This window comes from Lepidochelys olivacea (assembly GCF_965140295.1).
Source record: "Lepidochelys olivacea isolate rLepOli2 genome assembly, chromosome: 2".
Taxonomy (NCBI): Eukaryota; Metazoa; Chordata; order Testudines; family Cheloniidae; genus Lepidochelys; species Lepidochelys olivacea.
Window position 1 is genome coordinate 221157071 of NC_140412.1, and position 12611 is coordinate 221169681.

Below are 12611 nucleotides of genomic sequence, written 5' to 3' on the forward strand. Positions count from 1 at the left end.
CCCCCACCCGCCTTTTGTTTCGTTTCTCCACAGTTTGTGCCATTCCCTCCTTAGCTCATTTTTGATTAGGTGTTTAAATTCCAGTTTGCTTCAGGGGATTCCTAGGTCAACTTGTTTGTGTTTATTAGCACTGTTCCGGTTCATCAATTAATTGATTGCTATCCCTGTATGCCCCAGCATCCAAGCTATTACTATGGTTATATCCAGTTGCACCCAGTTCAGTAGTTAGCAGTAATATTTCATCAAGAATATCATTTCCGCTGTCAGACTTACCACTGTAAATTGCCTGCAGCCCCGATAAGGAGGCAGACAGGATGGCCACAGCAGCACACACATCCAAAGCCCAATTTAGTGCTAACGTAATCTCTGTCAGCTCAGCTGTGAAGATGGTACAAAGTTAGTTTTATGGTTTTCTTGAGTCTGAGTGAGGGCATGCAGAAAGCTGTTCCCACTCGTCTTGTTCCCTCCTCTTTTGAGCCATCTGTATATGTCTGGCAATAGTGTCCCCATTTATCACATATATATTGATTTGCTAAATCTTGTATATTTACCAGTCTTCACCTTTAATTTATTTCATTATATAATTCTATGTCTATCTCAGGGGGAATGGTTTACCAATGACTGAGTATTTTCCCACAGCTATAGATTTTGGTCTCGTTCAATCATTTCTTTTCATTACAATCCTTTATCCACTTCTGTACCCAACTTACATGAGAGATTTTGAATTTTTTGTTCTACTCAGCCTCCACTTAACTCTCAGCAATCATTATATATTGGTTTCATGTTGTCATCTTCGCTGTTTCCTACTACTTTGGCCTAAGAGGCTAACTCTAGGAGTTTCATTCTTAGAAAGGTAGGCATTTAACTAGCTGCTATTTGGAGACTTAGTAGTGAAGGCTCCACATGTGCTCTGCAATGCCTGTGTTTGGATATAGGTCAGTTTTCTCTGTATTTGCTGCTGATCCAAAGGCCTAGCATCCATACTCAGTAATTGGTCTTGTTAGTGCTTTGTACAGCATTTCCACCATTTTTTATCTGCTCCCCAGCATGTTCCAGGGATACTTTTAAGTAAGAAGAAAAGGAGTACTAGTGGCACCTTAGAGACTAACCAATTTATTTGAGCATAAGCTTTCGTGAGTTACAGCTCACTTCATCGGATTCATGCAGTAGAAAATACAGTGGGGAGATTTATATACACACAGAACATGAAAAAATGGGTGTTATCATACACACTGTAAGGAGAGAAAATTCTACCTTTGCACTTAGCTTTAATATTTTCAGTATGGTCCATCCAAGTGAGCTTGTTATCAAATATCACACCTAAGAATTGGTAAGTTTTCCACTATATTTATCTGTTGGTCATCTTTTTGGATTTTCCTTGATGTGAAGATCATTTCCTTAGTTTTGCCTATGGATAATTTGAAACTCCCCATTTCCTCATTCTGCACTTCTCTGAAGTGCATCATTGATTCTTTTGGCAGCACTTTCAAGGTTTCCGCTTTAAGTCCATTTGGCAGAGTGATCAGCAAATAATGTGATCTCTATTTACCCCATTAGGGAAGTCATTTATCATGATGTTAAAAAAGGTTAGGCTAATTATGCTCCCTTGTGGAGTTCCATTTGCAACTCAATATATATTAGAATAAGCTTTCCCTATTTGGACTTAAGAACATAAGAATGGCCATACTGGGCCAGACCAGTGGTCCATCTAGCCCAGTATCCTGTGTTCCAACAGTGGTTGGTGCCAGATGCTTCCGAGTGATCTGAGTGATCCATTCCTTGTCATTCGTTCCCAGATTCTGACAGTCAGAGGTTTAGGGATAGTTGGAGTATGGGGTTGCGTTCCTCACCAGCTTGACTAATAGCCATTGATGGATCTAGCCTCCATAAATGTATCTAATTCTTTTTTAAATTATACTTTTGGCTTTCACCCCATCCCCTGCCAGTGAGTTTCACAGGTTGACTGTGTGTTCTGTGAAGAAATACTTCCTTATGTTTGTTTTATTAATTTCATTGGGTGACCCCCAGCTTTGTGTGTTATGTGAAGGGGTAAACAAACACTTCCCTATTCGCTTTCTCCGCCCCATTCATAATTTGATAGACCTCTATCACATCCCCCTTCAGTCGTCTCTTTTCTAAGCTGAACAGACCCAGTCTTTTTAATCTCTCTTCATATGGAAGTTGTTCCACACCCCTAACCATTTTTGTTGCCCTTCTCTGTACTTTTCCCAATTCTAATATATCTTTTTTGAGATGGGGCCAATAGAACCGTATGGAGTATTCAAGGTGTGTGCATTCCATGGATTTATGTAGTGGCATTATGATATCTTTTGTCTTATTATCTGTCCCTTTCCTAATGGTTTCTAACATTTTTAGCTTTTTTGACTGCTGCTGCATGTTGAGCAGATATTTTCTGAGAACTATCATGATGACATCAAGATCTCTTTCTTGAGTGGTAACAGCTAAGCTAGATCCCATTTTTGGATATATTAGTTAGGATTATATTTTCCAATGTGCATCACTTTGTATTTATACTATAGTTGTATAGTTCTGTTGCTTAAGAAGTCCCTTACCCACCGAAACATTTTTCCCATAACATACATGGAGGCCACCTTATGCAGTAGTCCCTCTCTCCATTTTAGCCTTTTCCTGTCTCCAGTAAGGTTCTGATCATGAATTATTTGGTTTATCATGTTTTCCTGTACTTCTGTCCCTTCCCTAACAATATGGTCAATCGCACTCCGACCTCTTTGGAACCCACTTTATGTTCCATCTATGAACCTGTTTCTTTCTAGATGTACTACTAATCTCTGTTACCATTCTGTCCATTGTTTTACCTAAACATGCTGTGAAAGCAATTGGTCTGTATGCCTCAGGTCTTGAGAGCAATTTACCCGGTTTCCTCACTGGGACAATAATCACATGTTTCCAGTTTGCAAGATTTCACCTTTTTGCCATATGTTATTATATAATTTTAAGTATCACCTTGTGACATTGTCTAATTAAAATATAACCATGCAAATTATACAAAAATATAACTCAGGGCCAGAAAGGGTTAAACAGCTTGCAGGCTGGATGACCCAAACCCAACCTTTAAAGTCATGTTTAAAAGGTATGCAAATAGTAATTAGGGCCATTCATGCTAAATAGGCAATATTGGCAAACCTATATTGTTAGAACTGATTCTAGTTGTGTGTATCTTAAATGCTACCTGTCTGTCACTATAGCTAGTAATTCAGAGATCAAAAGGGAATATTAACATTTAGATCAGGGGTCCGCAACTTTCAGCACGTGGCCCATCAGGGTAATCCGCTTGCAGGCCGTGAGACATTTTGTTTATGTTGACCGTACGCAGCCACAGCCCCCAACAGCTCCCATTGGCCGGGAAGAGCAAAGCACAGCCAGTGGGAGCTGCAGGAGGCCTTGACTGCGGATGGTCAATGTAAACAAAAATGTCTCGTGGCCCGTGGCCGGCCAGCAGATTACCCTGATGGGTGGCATGCCAAAGGTTGCTGACTCTGATTTAGATGAATCTTGGGTGAAGTAATGTCATTGTCTATATATCCCTTTGAAGTTTGTAATAAACTGCCTAGTGGATAAATTGCCCTGTGTTAATTTGTGTAACTAATTACTGGTGGTGTTTAGAAAACAGAAGGACACATCAGAAGCCTATTGTTTACCCAGGACTGTGTGGTCAAGTGGATGCTAGAAAACTGTATAAAAGACCATTGGGTACTGATTCTGTTATCTCAGATCTGCTTGAGGCTTCATACAGGGGAAGCTTAAGCTATAAGGACTGAGATCCCAGTCCTAAGCTGGAACATCCTGCAATGATATTGGACACAGGTTATAGTCCAATGAACTATATCTGAAAGCACTCTTTGCAACTATAAAGCTCACTATCTCTGCTATGAATCTGAACCTTAAGAATTGAACTCATGTCTGTGTGTATATTGATCTTTTAACCTTACTCTTTTTTTTTTAATTTAGTTTAGTTAATAAGAATTGGCTGTAGCATGTATTTGGGTAAGATCTGGAATATTCATTAACCTGGAAGGTAATGTGTCCAGTCTTTTGGGATTGTTAGAACCTTTTCTTTTATATGATGAAATAAGATTTTCAAAAATCTGCATCATATTTGACTTCGGTACCTGGATGGAGGCCTGAGGCTGGGTCACTTCAAGGGAATTGTGTTGTTTGGACTTCTGAATAACCAGTAAGGTATAACAGAAGCTGTTAGTGCTGGCTTGGTAAATTTAAGTATTGAATTATCCACCAGCTTTGGGGTTTGTCTGCCCCATTCTTTGCAGTTCACCTTAATTGAGTGATCTCTGCTTGCCCCCACTGGGACCCCAGTCACACACCCTCAAGGTTTCCTTGCTTAAGTGTTTAAGCATTTCAAAACTTCTTTCATTCTTGCCTTGTGCAGTGCTTTTGTGCCTTAGTACTGCTTTTTGGAGTTCGCTGTACCAAAGTTTTCATTTAAAACAACATCCACATCCTCCTCCTGCCTCTTCATCATCTTTAATCATTAACAAAAATTTCTTCCTCTCTCTAATTTCTATCCTCTGATCCTCTCATCACTGACTTTTTGAGACCGGGTGGCCAGAATTTCCGCTTTTTCTTTGTTGGAGCTTATTACTCCGTGTCCTGCAATTGCAATGCTTGTCTGTTGCATCCGATGAAGTGAGCTGTAGCTCACGAAAGCTTATGCTCAAATAAATTGGTTAGTCTCTAAGGTGCCACAAGTACTCCTTTTCTTTTTGCGAATACAGACTAACACGGCTGCTACTCTGAAACCAATGCTTGTCTTGTGTGGCTTACCCTTTATTCCATTCATTTTCCTAATTTGTTTATATACTTCTGCTGTATTGGTATATTTATTTACTACCCACAGTGTATTCTCCATTTTTCTCTTTTTATAGTCCTTTGTGCAACTGCCTTACTTGCTTCATATTTCATTAAGTCCCCGCTATTTAGGGAATTTTTTGCTGTCTTGTATGACTTATTCTTCTCCCAAATTACTATTTCACATTCCTTGTTCCACCATGGAATGCTTTTTCTATCTTTAGGTAGTGTTGGCATCCTAGGAATAGTTAAACTAGCTGGCTTTATGATTCCCTTAGTAACATTGTTACAGAATTCCTCAATATCTTCTCATTTGCTTTTTTTTTTAAAGAGATTCCAAGTGAGGATATTATCCTCATCTTCTGTATTACCTTTTCCTTGATATTTAATTATGTGAGGAATTGGTCACTAGCCATTCCCTCCTCTGTAAATTTCCCAGCTATGGTTATACTTGCTATTACTAGAAGCTATTCTCAGATCCAGGCATGAGAAGCTTCTGTCAGCTGTACAGAATTTATTCTCTTCAAATAATTGTTCTAAACATTCTATCATTATAATTTTTTACTTCCTCACAATCTGTTCTAACTATTCAGATCACCACAGATAATGAGAAGGTATGTGACATCTGCAATTAATTCTTTCAGGCCATAGCCTCTAGTTTCCTGCATGAGTTATAGGCATTATAAAGTCTTAGAGAGAGAGAATTGTTTTGTATTAGTATGTCAGTAGCATAATACTCAATATTTAGCTTTTTAATCTCTACTTTAGGGTAGTTCAGGTCCTCCTTAATGAAGGTGCAGGTATCCCCACACTTTTCAATTTCTCTATCATGTCAATACATACCATATTCCAGGATTTTATAGTCTAGTTTTTCTATTAGCCAAGTCTCTTGCATGCATATTATAGCAGGCTTTGTTTTCATATCAATATTTTTCTTTAATTCCTGCCCATGCGCTATTAGGCGATGGGCATTCCAGCTGAAAATAGTGACCCGAATTTTTTTAACCTTCAATATTTCCTTCATTGAGGTTGCTAACCTGTAGGTACTTTTCAGTCACTTGGATTATAGTTCTCATTTTCTGTATGTTCTTTATTACTTCAGTCAGAAATACAATGAATTTCTTTGTTTGTATAAATAGTATGTTGTCTCCTTTTACCCTGAAGTCACTCATTACTTCCTTCTCATTAATTTGTTGCTTGCTATTCCCTTTCCAATGACAGGTTCTTTGTTTCCCCTCTTTTTTCTTTCAGATATCTTCTAGCAGCTTCTGCATATGAGATGTTATCAATAATTTTGTGGGTTTTTTTAATTTCTCTAGCTTGCTTTGCCTTGGTACATCCTCCATATGCAGAGCTGTGTTTTCCTCCACAGTTGCAACATTTTGTTCTGTCCCTTCCTCACAATTATCAAATGAATGTTCATCTTCACACTTATTGCACTATAGTTTCCCTTTGCAATTATTTGCTACATGTCCAAATCTTTGGCACCTGTAGCATCTCACAGGAGGAAGACTAAAGGGCTTAGTCCAGAATATCTGATACCAGAGTAACCGTAGGGTAGCATCCTTCCCTTAAGAGTGACCAGCACAATTGGTGAGGACTTGCTATCACTGCCTCTTCTGCTAATTAGCCTCTTAGCTGTTATCACCTTATCTTCACCTATTACTCGCTTTATTTCCTTTTCTGACATTTCAGCTAGCACACCATATGCTACCACTCTTGTTTCTGTAAGGAATCTGAGTAGCTGACAGCTTATTTTAATTTTACCTAGCACCTTTGTCTTAAGGAGCTTCCCGACTTTGGTTAGTGGAATGTAAAAACAAAAACAAGTCTCTGCCATCTCCAGCATTTTTTCCTGTTCCACCCTGCAGTCTTCAGGGGGCTGATATCTCCTATCGTTATTTCCTTACCTAGGGGTTTTACTGTTATGTAATTTTGCCCATTTCCTTTTCCTGCCTTCCTATTTGCTGGTCCTTCTTCTGGTTCCAGAAAAATCTACCGTTTTCTTTGTTTGCATCCAGTCTTCCTCCATGTTTTCCCTATTTTCACTGTCTAGCCTGGTTTCAGTTTCATTCGTTAGCTCTTCCATCTCACTCCGCCTAGCCAAAGCCTCAGCCAGCTAGCAGCCTGCTGAGTCCAGACTCAGCCACTGCAACCCCCCTATAGCCTCCCAGCCCCTTTCTGCTCTCAGCTTGCTGGTTTTATAGTGCTCGCCCAGCCCTTCCCAGCTGGAGTTCCCTCTCAGTTAACCCTGGCCCTCCTTCTCTTAGGTGTATGCTGGATGACCTAATTGGCACTCTATCTGGAGATGTGATACAAGGGACCAGAAAACAGCCCCACGGTCTGAGCAATCCCTCCCCCAATCAATCTTCCTCCTCCCTGACTGGTGGATGATCATCTTGGCTGTACCAGGAGCAGGGAGAGGAAGATTGCTGTGCTGTGCAGAGCCGGGGAGGGAGGTGTGGGCTCAGCCCCATATAGGAGCATGCCCAGATCAGACAATCTTCAGGGACTTCAGTATTAAAACCTAAGGCGTGTCTTCTGAAAATCCACTGTTTGCAAAGGTTTATAACTTGGCCAAATTTTGACAGATTTTCTTGGAGATAGGAAAAGGCATGTCCTTGACACGGAGGCCACTTTCCAGAATTCAGATCGCTGGTCCAAAGCCTGGGGGTGATGGAGCTTTTCAAAGAAGAGGCTGCTAGAATCTTTTAACGTGGGAAAAACAAGCTCTTTCCCTCTAGCCTTGTTCTCAAACACAGCTGAACTTTTTCGGCTGAAATTTCCCCCCAAAAATTCAGCCTGCAACAGATACCCAGCATGAAAAAAATTCTGCCCACATGGTTGGAATGTGGCCAAGTTCTAAACAACTGAAAATAGAATCTTCTAATGGGAAGCATTGGACAACCTATAATTACAGTAGTTTCCAGAAGCCTCAATCAAACAGGGACCCTATTGTGCTGGGGGCTGTACAATATTATAAATGAGACAGACTCCAGCCTAAAGAACTAAAAATCTAAGATCACGATCCTCCAAATACTTACATATGTGTTTAACTTGAATCATGTATATAAATATCTGTAGGATTGTGGCCTAAATAAGAGATATCTACTTATTCCATGTTAATGACCACTACTTTTACAAATTAGAAATTCATTGGAGCCCATTGCTATGGTTTTGGACTTCAGACATCATTAAAAGACAGTCATTTACAGACCAAAAGATATCATTCCTTCAGTGTAAAAATCTTACTGTGGTGAAACCTCCATTTGGGGGGTTGAGATGGTCACCTCCATTTGGGGGTTGAGATGGGCCAGCTGGTGTAAGTGAGCATAATTGCACTGAAGTCAAATGTGTTACTGTAAACATTTGAGAATGCAGGAGTGGTAATGAGTTAAACATCATCACATGACTATAAATCCAAGTATCTGACAAATGATAAATATCTGACATACATTTCCAATAGATGGCACATTCACCATCACACTGTGTAACAACATCACCTTTGTCTAAGGAGAGTTGAATCTAGCACAGTTCATATTCATTCATATTCTCTGCATAGCACTTGGAGAGAACAGAAACAGCAGTGACTGAGTTAGATCAAGATGAGATTTAGATCAGAGTGTTACTAGACCAAAAAGTCTCAATTTGTCCTAGAAGCCATATACACACATTCAATAGGTGTGAAAAGATGGAATTCTGCAAAATCTTGAATATAAGGCCCGCAAAGAGATCACTGTGAGGGGAAGAAACAAACCCAATGAAAGGCCTCACATTTCTTTAAGTTTAACTAGTTTGAATTTTCAGCCATGTTACAAAATGAATTTCTTTCAGACTAAATTATACGCAATTTCGCTGTAAAGTGTCAGAGACATACAGGCAGTTCCAGAGTGGCCTAAACCAAGCCTCTGCATTTATGTCCTTAAGCCGGTTTGCATAATTGGTGCATTTACATTGAGTATTTAGATATAGTAGTGGCTTATCTTCTCTTTGTGGTAATACATGTGGAGAGAGTCTCAGTTTTCCTTTTCATGGTATGGTGGCTTAGCTCTCTGGCCCAATTCCAAAAACCTCCTTCTCTTTTGGGGCAAACAAAATTCCAGAATCTTTTCCCTTTTGTGCAGGGGCTTGCTCTCTACACCTATGGGCTCACAAGCAGCCTTACCACTCAACTTTTCCAACCCTTTCTGGAGAGCTACAGGCAGCTCCTGCTCTCCCTGAGCCTCTAGTTTTCTAGCCCCAAATACTAGCCCCTCCTCAGAGAACTTTCACCAGCCCTTAGACTGTTCCTCTAGGTCTCTTCCCAGGCTCTTTCAACCTTCCTGCCAGCGGCACTGGAACAATTGTTATACTGGGGGTGCTGAGAGCCATTGAACCGAACTGTAAACCCTGTCTATAATGGAAACCACTTCAAGCCAGTGGGTGCTGCAGTACCCTCCATGCCCCTTGTTCCAGCACTGATGCTTCCTGCTAAGCTTTTTTGCCCAGAAACATTCAACAAGTCATGTTCCCTTCTTATTGAGACCTGCACAATAAATCTAGTCTCTTCCCTAATCTTCCCTTTATAGCAGAAAGGGAGAACTTTCATAACCCTGCCCCCTTTCCACGCACACACTGGTCTCCAGCCTACAGCACCCAGGGTCCCTCTTACTACATGTCCCAGGATACGTTGCTCTTGGGCTCAGTTGGAAACCTTCAACCAGCTTTCCCACTAATAATCTTCCTACCCAGCTCACACACACACATTTAAATTTTTGCTATGCAAAACCTTGAGCATCTGAAATTCCATTTCCAAAAATTTGGACACACAGCTCTGGGAGTACAGACTTAGAAACCACTTCTGAAAAATTGGTCTCCAATGATAAAGGCTCTAAACATCATCAGCTCCCTGAGCAGTGAAGCTGAAATATACTAGGGGCCAGATTTTCTGCAAGGTCTACGTCAACATAAGTCTACCAGCTGAACATCTGGCCCTACATGCCTACTGGGGTCAGATTATTTTCCTCTCAAAATTAATAAGGTCTGATTCTCCACTGTCTTGCACCTTGTTTAATCATTTATACCTGAGCAAAATGAAAACAAAATTGGTATAAAATACTTGTAAATCAGAAATCTCAAATCATACCAGTTGTAATGTTTTAACTTACTTTGCACAGGTATGAATGACTAGATAGAGTGCAAGGCAATGGAGATGAATGCCCACTCTGTCCCTGCATTACTGATTTGGGGGATAAATGGAATAAGGTAGACTCCTGTCCACAATGAACCTGTGATGCCAGCATCCATCGCCTGCTTGTTACATTTTCAAACAAGCATCTTTGTGCTTTCTCCCTCACTTCCCCTCATGCATGGGAAGAAATCCCTGTAAACATCTCTGAAGTCACTTCATTGTTCACCTTCACATCCCTTCTCTAAAATTCTTCTTTGTTCTGCTGGCTACAATAAAGTTGACAATGGCTAGGCAGTTGGTATGGTGGACCACTGCCTATCCTGCTGACCAATATTGTCTCACTGTTTCCTCATACTACCCATCTGTCTATACCCATCTATTATCTCTTGTCATGTACTTAGATTGTAAGCCCTTTGGCTCAGGGACCATCTTTTGGTTCTTTGTACAGCATCTAACCAAATGGATCCCTGGTACATGGTCTCCTAAGCACTATGATACAAATTAATACTAAAAAATAGAAAGGAGAAGTGCATAATACTTAATTAGGTACTCCACAGATACAAGCAGTGGTACTTGGCAGTTAGCCTTGATGGCTATGGAATCTAGAAGATTCATGGAACTGTGGTGGTGAAGCTGTGATAGAGGCTAATTTCTCCTGGATCATATATCTCTTCTAGTTTAGGTGCCGTTATGAAAGATTTGGGATAGAATAAATTGAATACTCTGAAGCATGAGAATATAATTGAACTGCTTTCTTAACAGCAGCAAGCAGTTGTTTGGCAAAATCCCCAGCTCTTATAGAAGAGAACATGTTAACATGTTTGTACTGGTCTGCTAAGGTTAAATGGAAACATCTGTTTGGCAGCTCTTTACAGCACTGGAATTTGAAATAAAAATAGAGAAATGAACTTATGAGTCATGATTTCCTTTTTCTTAAAAAGAATAAGAAATTAATAGGTGACTACATATATTAATGCATCCTTTATTATGTACAAGTATTAAGAGCTAAGTACACATGTTTTCTGAGGAAAAATGAAAGTTTGGACTTTCATCATTATTCCTTTATAGTAGTTGAACCAAAATAATAAATTAGGGTTGTTCTCAAAACCATTATTGGACTTCTGTGGCTGAGAATCATGATCTGTATCTTCCACAGTCTTGTGCAGGCTATTACATTGTGATTTTTGTACTGTACCAAGTGTCTAAAAACCCAGCGATGGTTTAGAGCCGATACATGCATATCCTTGGTGTTCTGGACATGTGGTCTTTCAAAAGAGTTATCCAAGAAATGTAGATTTTTTTTTCTGTATCTGTCAACAAACTGTAAGTCCAAATACTGAAAGAAGAACAATGTTTTAGACATAGTAATGTACAGAATTATTACTAAGAGTACATTCACTTCAGTGCACCTCACTTAAAGATGTCAATCTAAATAGGAACTTCTAAAGATAAATCCTTCCCTTCTCCATCCTCTCTTTTATCCCAAGTTACCGGCTCTTGTTCTGTTTTATCACTGGCTAGCTCAGATCTGTCACTGTGTAAAGTACAACAAAACTCCTTCCTGTATGGCCCTACTCGATCAATTCTGTTTTAGCTGTAACTTTCCCAAACTTTAGCTTTTACTATAACCTCTTTGTGATACCCCAGCTTTGGCTATTGCAAGGCTCTCCTTTACCATAAATCGTATCTAGTGTTGCATAATTCATTTTGAATTTCATCTTCGACAGTGCTCATCTGTTTCTGTCAGTGATCTTCTTCCCAATTTACATAATATTTTCTATTGCTTATGAGAGTTTTATTTATTTATAGAAAGTTTCCACTCTTCATATGATACCTCTCAACCTTAAAACATGCCATTGTGTGACAGAAGAAACTGAAATATGACAGGTTTCAGAGTAGCAGCCGTGTTAGTCTGTATTCGCAAAAAGAAAAGGAGTACTTGTGGCACCTTAGAGACTAATCAACTTATCTGAGCATAAGCTTTCCTGAGCTACAGCTCACTTCATCGGATGAAGCTGTAGCTAACGAAAGCTTATGCTCAAATAAATTGGTTAGTCTCTAAGGTGCCACAAGTCCTCCTTTTCTTTTTGAAATATGACAAGTGACCAGAGTGGGGAACAGCTGTGCTTTGTTGCTTATCATGCTATGTTTGACAGTTTACAATATTTTAAAATTCTAGGAATCTTTTCTAAATGTGTTAATTAAATAAGCCAGGTTAGACAGAAAATTGGAAAAACAGAAACTCACTCTTGCAAGGACCCTCCTTAGCCAAGGCTCAGCAACAGGATTTGAACCTTCAGATTCTCAGCACACACTTCTACCACTTGAGTTAAAGATTAACTGTTATGCTATATATGGCCCAGCCAATACAAGGGGAATTAACACACTTTGCAGCAGGAGTGCTGGAACAATTTTGATAGTGGGGATGCTGAGAGCCATTGAACCAGACTACAAACTCTGTATATAATGGAAATCACTTCAAGCCCGGGGGTTCCAGTTCCAGCACCTATGCATTGCAGGTACTTTGCGCAACTGCTAGACAGCAGTAGAATGTTGGAGGATCACGATCCATCTCTGTCCATGAACAGGACTT

At 39.8% G+C, this 12611-nt stretch overlaps 1 protein-coding gene across 1 annotated transcript in view; it reads left to right on the forward strand.

Moving 5' to 3' along the window:
• The window catches only part of COL28A1 (collagen type XXVIII alpha 1 chain), a 121128-nt gene that overhangs the window by 68310 nt on the left and 40207 nt on the right, over positions 1–12611 (forward strand). The gene's annotated exons all lie outside the window — the stretch shown is intronic.